The sequence below is a fragment of the Lepidothrix coronata genome, unplaced genomic scaffold (assembly GCF_001604755.1).
Source record: "Lepidothrix coronata isolate B3197 unplaced genomic scaffold, Lepidothrix_coronata-1.0 Scaffold33, whole genome shotgun sequence".
Taxonomy (NCBI): Eukaryota; Metazoa; Chordata; class Aves; order Passeriformes; family Pipridae; genus Lepidothrix; species Lepidothrix coronata.
In genome coordinates this window covers 2,098,876-2,107,675 of record NW_016690213.1, presented here as the reverse complement: position 1 = coordinate 2,107,675, position 8,800 = coordinate 2,098,876, and the positions used below count along the sequence as shown (strand labels likewise).

The window sequence follows — 8,800 nt, the reverse complement described above, 5'->3', positions numbered from 1 at the left end:
ACGTATTGGCCTCATAAGCCACCAGCGTGCCTGTAGCAAATGTGGATAGAGCCTTCCCAAATCTTCGTTCGCGAAGCCTCGCCATGATGATGACCATGTAGTTGCTTTCTGGGACCTTCTCCTCGTGGGGTTTTGCAGGATCAGGACCATGAATTAGCTTCTCCATACACCGTTGGTGACCCTTGGCTGAACAGGGGAAAGAAAAAAAAAAAAAGATAGCACATGTACTCATAGAGACATAGCAAATAAGGGGACTGTTCACCTTTTATTTTAGTTCCTAGCAGTGCAGGTTTTATTGAATTGCCATTAAAGGAGGCTTGGTGAGGTGTAAAACGGACTTGTCTTGACTTCCTCCAGTGATCCCAGCACTGAAGTGCTGTGGTGCCTGTCCTGTGTTTCTTGGGTTAAGAAAAGTGAAGCAAGGCAGCAGGAAGCAGGGATGTAAACTTCTCAGAAGCAGCAGGAAAATAATGACATCACTGTTTTTTCAAACTTTGAGCCATCTTAAAGTTCTAGAGCTGTTTTGATCATATCTGTTTCATGAGGAAAAATGTGTATTTTTTTGTAGTGCTAAATGTGGTTATATGCTTAACTTTGTACAGTGCTGGCATATGCAGACATGGCAACTGCTTGGAAATGGAGTTTCTTTTATTACAGATCTGATTAGTTGGGAGGGAATGGGAGTTAGATATTCTAATAACAAGTACTGGCAATATCTCCCACCACCCCCCTTAAAATAGCTTTCACTTTTATTTCTTTTTATGTGAGATGCATGTTATCCAATGAAATAGAAATATAAGAGGCAGTTGGAATTCAGATTTTTGTGAGGTAATCTTGTTTCAGCAAAAAATGGCTGTGAAACTTTTAATAAAAAGTAAAGAAAAAGGTTTTAAAAGTTCTGGCTCTGGAAACCCACTTTTTTCTTCTGAACTTTTTACTTATTGGTGTGATTCTTTTAAAGAGGTTCTGCTGCTTTCAGAAAAAAATGATGCTGAATGAATATCATGGGATAATACAGAAGCCTTTATAGGATGTGCACTGACCTACCTAAGAAACCCAAGAGGGATAATTACAACCTTTGGTAGTCTACATGTAAATGCACTTTGCAAACGATTTTCCATGCAAAAAATGCGAGCCAGTTACATTTTGGAATCTATATCTATATGGAAAATGGACTGTAAAAGAGATGCCTATTTCAGGCAATTTTTGATGAGTTCCAGATTTAAAAAAATAAAATTATGGCATATTAAATTATTAGGCATCTTTATTAGGGTGTAAGGAAGATTTATGGTGCAATGAAATATTGCTGCAACCTAATTTAGAACTTGACAAATCTGGTTTTATAGGGTTGAATTATAAGGGATACCTCATTATTTGTGAGGAAAACTTTTCTTTATTGTTATTCTTGGCACCCTGATCTCCTTTTTGGTTGGGCTGTGTTCTGTAGGAGCTGCTTTGGGCAAGATGTCTCAGCTGATTCTTTTTCAAGGGAGCTGTGCAGGATGAAGTCATAATTAAGGTTCACATCCTGGCAAGCCTTTCTTACCATGTGTGGTTGCTGATTTCAAGTTAAATGCTTGCAGTCCTCATTGCTTCCCTCAGTCAGAAGTGTAGGTCTTCTTAAAAGCATAGAATATTACTTTATTGTCAGATATTCCTTACTGATAGTGTATATTAGATACTGTATATACAGTATCAATAGTTACAGAAAATTTTACTACACCAAAATTACATTTATGCTGCTTTTTTTTTGAGGCCTCTATTCCTTTCTTCTGCATGCAGGCCTCTTGATTGCACAAGGGCATTCTTTCAAGCGAGTTTCAAGCGAGAGGCAGTGTATGACCTGGCATTATGGCTTGCAGCAGTAACTAGAGAACATCACAAAAAAATCCCATCATTTGGTCAGTTTAGGAAGTAGGAAATTTGGGGTAGCAAATACTTCTTTGACCCTCTTTTGAGACTTCTTATAGTATTCTTATGTTGCTGTTTACAGGTTCTCCATTGAGAAACAAAACTGGAAACTAAGTTTGTGCATTTGACTAAGCTGAAGAGCAAATTTTAACTGGAAATAATATTTCTTTGTAGGGGAATACAGTTTTTCTTGTGCATTGTTTCCTGTGCTGCACTGACATGTGAAGTGATTGATCTTAAGCAAATTGCGCTCTTAACTACAGCCGTCTATGCGCGCATAAAGGAGCATGTGACAAAGGAAAACAAAAACACAGACTTCGAGCTCAGACAGTAAATCTTTTGGGGACCTTTTCTCCTCATTCTTGTGGAATAGTGTGCTGGTTTAAGAGTTAACCAGCAGGGGAAATGAACCCAACTCAAAGGAGAGATTATAAGTCAGAATAACAATTTATTAAAATAATACAGTAAGTACAATCATACAAACAAACAATTGGTCTTAACCCACAAAACCCAAATGTATAACCCAGTACCCTGGGGCATGAACAAAGTGGTGTTCCTTGGGCCCCGCTTGAGTCCAAAGTAAAGGGAGAGGGGAAAAAACCTGCTGGTGGGAGAGCTGTTGCAGTCTGGTCAAAAGTGGTGATTGCAGTCCAGCTGAGGTTGAGAGCGATGAGCTGCAGTCTTCCTCTGGATCCCACGAGTGGTTCAAAATGTTCCAAGACTCCAAGATTATATATCCTCCAGTTCAGGCAGGAATGCTCAATACTCCCCTCAGGGCGGGGAGTTCCACAAAGGGTGTGAGGACAAGAGCATCCTCCTATCTCACAGGCTTCTTAACACCTAGTTTATAGCCTGAGGAGTCAGGCTCTATGGGCAGAGGGTGCGAATAGTCTATTGACAACAGTTTCTGGAAGGCTGTAGAATACACAGTTTTGGGTTACACCCATACCATGATGAACTGGTCTCAGTTGTCCTAACTAGGACAAAGAGAAATCTCAGTTTCTCCTGATGCTGGCTGTGTTACCTGACCCCGTGGCTCCACAAGTGTGTGTTCTGATGTGTTGTGCCTACCGCACTGGAGGAGCAAGGCGTTGCTGGGTGGCTTATGTGATCAGGTATAAGTAGAAGAGGAAGTGTTTACATTTAGAAGGCTCTCATACTGAATACTTAAATGACTTACTGGTAAGCACAGCTTCACTAGAATTCCAGTTCAGTGTGTGTTGAATGTGCACTATGTTATACACTTAGCTTCAACTATAAACCATTTGCTGAGTTTTAGTGACTCTGATGTTTAGTCTTTGCCCCCCCTGTTTAGACATTAGTAGCCAAGTGTTCTGCCTCTGTATTTAGCTTTAAGTTGCACTTTTTTCTGATGTAGTCATCAGATCAAATTATTTATAAAATGAGGACATCCTTTTGGACTTCATGTGTAAACAGTCTTAAATATGTGCACAGGCAGAGAGATTCTTTTCTGTTTATCCACAATTGAAGGCCAGACGTTAATAAATGCTAACATTAAATAGGGTTTGTGTTTTTTTTTTTTTCCTGCTTGATCTTCACTTACATTTTCCCTGTAAGGCTCAGATTTCTTCTCTAGATTACCCAAAGAACTTTCACCTTGATCAAGGTACTGGTTGCAGTATGTCTCTGCTACAGTGATTTATCATCAGTTAGGGTAAGCAAGTGAATTCTTTTAGTGTGATTCCTACTGGGCAGATATTAATTGTAATCAAAACCATGGTAGCAACACTGGCACATGTGTTTGAGAGTAGGATCTGCCCTCGTTAGGCAATATGGTGACTCCAGGACTGTTAATTCTGGAATTAATGGTGAGAGCTGGAAACATGCCACCAGCTCACCAAGGTGCCATTTAAAATTTTCTTGGAGCCAAGTTGGTCTTGGGCTTGGCTTATTTTTAAGACATCTCAACAGGCAACAAAGTGCTCCCCTTGTAGTAGGGATTTGGGGGTAGTAGGAAGGGATTCTTAATCAAGATTGGAGGTGACCGATGATGTCTCAAGCTGCTGCAGCAGGGAGACTCTTTTTTGGCTCTCTCTGCTGTGTCTTTTTGCATATGATGTACTGGAAACCTGGGAGGTGCCCATATGAGTGGCTGCCTTCAGCAGAATGGGGAGATGGGAAAGCAAGAAGCAGGATGCTGTAAAACGGGGTTTGACAAAGGTACATCTTTCATAGGTTTTAAAGGTACTGACTGCTGCCAGGGTAACTTCATTTCTGTCTTTGTTTCAGCTTTCTGGCTTTTTTTGCTTTTTTAAACAAAACTTCAAGCACCCTCTTAGCCAATGACAGCAAGGTTTGCAAATGAAAACCAAATCTGAGCACAGCACTACATTTGAGTGAGCTGTGCTAATCTAAGACAAGCTTCTGTTTCCTGCTTGGAGCTTCTCTCCTGTGCTCTCGTTTGGCACATGTATGGTACTGTGTGCTGACAGACACCTTTGAGGCACAGATCAGTTAAAGAAGTGTGTGTGGTGGCTACTGCTCTGGGCTTGGTATTTCGTGTGCTTATTGGCTACCTACTCGTGGTTAGGAAGTAGGTGTTTGGAGTCATGTAGGCTGGAGAGGACTCCTGCATTTGTGAATTAACATCCATAATGGAGTGGTGTTGGGTCCTTTTTGTGTGCTCCTATGATTAGACAAAAAGCTTAATTTGCCAATGGAAGTATTCCCCTTAAGAAGTCACAGAGTGCAAGCAGTGTGTGAGCAGAACATTTTAGGTAGTGAATACGTTGAACTGATACAATCCCGGGTAGCCCAGCGCTGCGGTTTGCATAAAAGCAGACCCTTAAAGACTGTGTGGTCTCATCTTCCATCAGCAACTCAATGACTGACTTTAACTTTCCTTACAGTAAGAGAATTGATATAGAAGAGAATTTGCCCTCAGTTTTCTCTCTCCGCATTTTTCCAGACAGTTTGGCCTCAACGAATTGTACAGCCTCCCTCTACGCTGCGTGGGAGAGTACAGACTGCTGCTGGCGGCAAGGAGGAGAGATTAACATTCATCTGTTCTCTCCTCACTCTCTTTTCCATCCCGTGGGCATGGGAGACTTATGAATGTGCCGCTCCTTCGGGGAGCATTTCTACTCATTGCCCTGATGACAAGACCACAGAGACACTGATATGGTTGTGCAAGTTTCACATTGCTGATTAAATAGGCATACGAGAAAGTCAAGTGCAGTAGCTCTCTGGAAGAGGTCAGAGAAGAAGATGGAAGGACTGGCATAAGCCTTAGGTCACTTGCTTGCTGAGAGGTCTCATTTTCCAGAGTGCATGTGCATTGAGGGCTTAATGCAAAGTCTGCCTCCTCACTTGGGTCTTCCATGAAAACTGTGTTTTGCAAGAGCTCTGTGCCAAGTAGAGATACTTACTTCTTTGATTTTTACTCTGCATTTTAATGTTGCATGTATAGCCAGGAAATCTGATGAAGAATATATGGGAACAAATGTTGTGGGGTTTTGTGTTGGTTTTTTGTTTTTTTTTTTTTGTTTGGTTGGTTGGTTGGTTTTGGTTTTTGTTTTTGTTTTGGTTTGGTTTTTTGTTTGGTTTTTTGTTTGTTTTGTGCTTTGTGTTTTTTGTTTGGTTGGTTGGGTTTTTTTGTTTTGTTTTGTTTTTTTCTTTGTTTTTTTAAGAAAAGTATTTTCCAGTGTGGAAGTTAAAGTTGATGCTGTGTATGCTTGTACAATCATAGCAGTGGTGATAACACTCAAACGCAGGATTAGGAGATTTACTTTCACTTTGTGGCATTGGCAGGGACAGGAAAGATTTTGCAAACAAATGTTTGTGAACCATCCTGCCGCAAGGGGAGCTCTCAGCTGGCGTCATCCTCCGGTATCCATTTACCATCCATAGGAGTCAGGTACTGCGTTTGGGTGCACACCGTGAGGGGGTGATCCCTCTGCTCACTTCCTGCTGCATGAACAGCAGGCTCAGGCTGTCTGGGCAGAAACAGCAGTTGTTGTCCTCAGTGTCTCATGCTGATACCAAATTAAAGGGTCTCTCTCAAGTAAGAGCCAGGCATTCTTTCCCCCACTGTTGCCCATCCTAAATGGGGAGGGGTTGATAGTTAGCATTTACTAATTTAGGACTGTGGAAGGTTTGTTCTCAATGAAATGCAATCAGGAGATCTTGCTCCTCCTTCAGTTAGTAGTCCCTGCAGGACAGAGGGCAATAGGCCTCTTCCCATCCTTTCCCACTGCCTAATGGGATGTGATGAGGCAAGTGCCACCACCATGGTGGCCCGGAGGTGATGGAGCTGCTGGTGTGGGTGGTGGTTTGCAAGAATCACAGAATCTGGGAAGTCTTACAAGTGTGCAACCAGCATCCTGCATGAGGTGGTGGAAGAGTACAAATGCAATTTATTTTGAAAAATATAGTGAGGATTTTCCCTGAGATAGCATATGTATTGCATACATTGGCAGGGAATTTCTAAGAGCTTGTTTGAACTTTTAGAAGGATGTTGCTAACAGGAATCAAGTGTGATGAGGTCAGTACAAGAGGAACAAAACCTTCCATTCAGATAAGAGCAGGGGAAGAGAAACACTGCCACGTGTGGGACTGGTTCAGGCTAAACTGGTCCGTGCAGTAATTTCTGCAGCTCTTCAGAAACATACTATGGGCTTGAGCTTCCCAGCTCAGACAGGTCTACGTTCACGTTCCAGGCTTTGGGATAGCAGGAACGTCACCATCTGTGTCCTACTTCATTTGAAAAAGAAAATTAAAAAAAATCCTGAATGCCAGCCATCTGCTGATATCAAATCCAGATTTTATCCTTGTATCTGGGGGCAGAGGAGGAAGATGGTTTCTGTGGGGAGAGGCACTGTGCAGAGAGAAAGAGCTGCCTGCACCTGGGGGTGCTGCTGGATCCAGAAACCAGGAGAGGAGCAGGTTGCCTTGGCGTCTCAGTCCAGCTACCTTCTGTAGTACTAAAACAGTCCAGCCTTGAGAGAGTACAGCTGAGTCCAATCCTGCCAACAGAGTCTACAAGACTTGGTTTATGGATTATTAAGAGGAGATCTATGAAGTGGAAGCAGAGTGATGGGTAGTTAAGAGCCACCATATTGATGTCTGACACAAAAAGATAAGTCAAGGCTTTTTCCTTGTAGCCTGGTCATTGGGCGTAATGTTGTTTTGGAAATAGATTAGGAAGTGTTTTTCTACAGACTGGCTATTAAAATAGGCCCACTATCTCGATGGGAACTAACACAGGCCCTCGGCTGGACACAGGAAATGAGCAGACTTGCTTTTTTTAAATCCTTTTTATCCCAGATATCCTCCAATAAATGCCTAGTGAGTTTTGATTTGCTTATGAAAGTGCTTTTTCTGAAGTAAATGTGTCATTTTTCTATGCTGTATTTCTCTTTTCCTTTGTATTATAGAAGTTGAGTTCTGTTTCTGTCCCGATAGGTCTGTGTGAATGTGAACACAAGTAAAGCAGTAGAGAGTTAAAAAAAAAAATCCATTAATTAAAATATTTGCATTGGGAGCTGCAAAACATTTACTCTGAGTAAAACAAACTTCCCCATTGTTGTTGTATGATTGCTACAGTTGCTCTGAAAATAGCCAGGAAGAGGTTGTGCTCTGAGGAATTTTACTGGATTGGCAGGGGAATAGAAGAGTAGGGATACTGAAGGGGGCTCTTGGTCAGTGGCTCTGTTTTGTTCAAATCTTTCCGTAACGTAGACAAAATTTTGATCTCTTCTTTATAGGAAGAAAAGAAATTAAAAAACCTCACACTGGTGGAACTATATTGTCATATTATTCTGGTAATGCCAAAAATTAATGATCATCAGTAGAATCTGAGAAAATGATATTTACGGGATGAAAGATTTATTTTTTTAGCACTTAAAGTGTATACTAACATGCACTTGAAGAAAGGGGGAAAAGGAAGCATCCCAGATTAGGCAGTTTGGACCCTGGCCCACAGGCAACACTTCTGGCTGGGGACCCATGTGGTGCCATCCCCGTTTTGCTGGTGGGGAAATGGCAGCACAGCGTGGTGGAGGCTGTCACCTTTCTGTGGCAGTGAACACCTGTGGGTTCCTGCTGGGGTCTGTCAGCGTCACAGCTGCTCCATGTTCAAGGAAAGCCAAGTGAGTGTGCATCCAGTTTTGTACTTTAGGCACAGGGATACTCTTCAGTAGCATCACTATAGGAAAAGTAAGCAGACATGAAAACTGTTTGCTTCAAGTCCTTTAATTCCTGCCATATGTCCCCCAGATGACTGGATTGAAAAATTCAGCATTAGTTGTTTGCTTTTTTTAATGGTGTTCTCTGGTATGGTGTGCCATTTCACTGTTGCATTCCTGACCTTTTCCAGCCTGGCAGTGGACTAACAGGCCTTATGGGCAGGACACTGAAAAGGCTAAAAGGGTGTGTGGAGGGGTTGGTTTGGCTTTTTAGGTCCTCGTTTCACATTTCTCAGTCTGGGCAGACTCTTAGTGGTTTTCAGGCTTGCCAGATGGGAGGTCTCTCTTCTGCCCTAGTGACTCACGGACTGGCTGGATTGCAGGTCATGTCATATTTTCTTAATTGTACCACGGATAAGTGTTTGTTCAAGCCCAAATCTGTCATGACTGTAAATTTTATTGACAGTTCTAAGATTGCAAATTTGCTGGTTATGTGTGCGGTAGTCTTTCCTCTGATCCCAAGTATGCCAGACTGCATTATGTTTACCTATATTATAAAAACACCTTGATTGCTTTGAAAGGTTGGTTTGTAAAGGTGTTAAGAAATTAAATGTACTTGTTCAGGGTGGGTGTCATTTAAACTTGAGCATGAGAGTTTTGTTCCATCAGTTTCTTGCATGCTTTACTGTGTTTAAGAAAGGCTGCTGACAGTTTCTTGGCCTGGAGATAAAAGGTGCTGCTTA

The 8,800-nt window shown here is 41.9% G+C and overlaps 1 protein-coding gene across 4 annotated transcripts in view; it reads left to right on the top strand.

The window, feature by feature from the left end:
• The window catches only part of TRERF1 (transcriptional regulating factor 1), a 100,663-nt gene that overhangs the window by 20,496 nt on the left and 71,367 nt on the right, over positions 1–8,800 (top strand). The window lies entirely within an intron of this gene.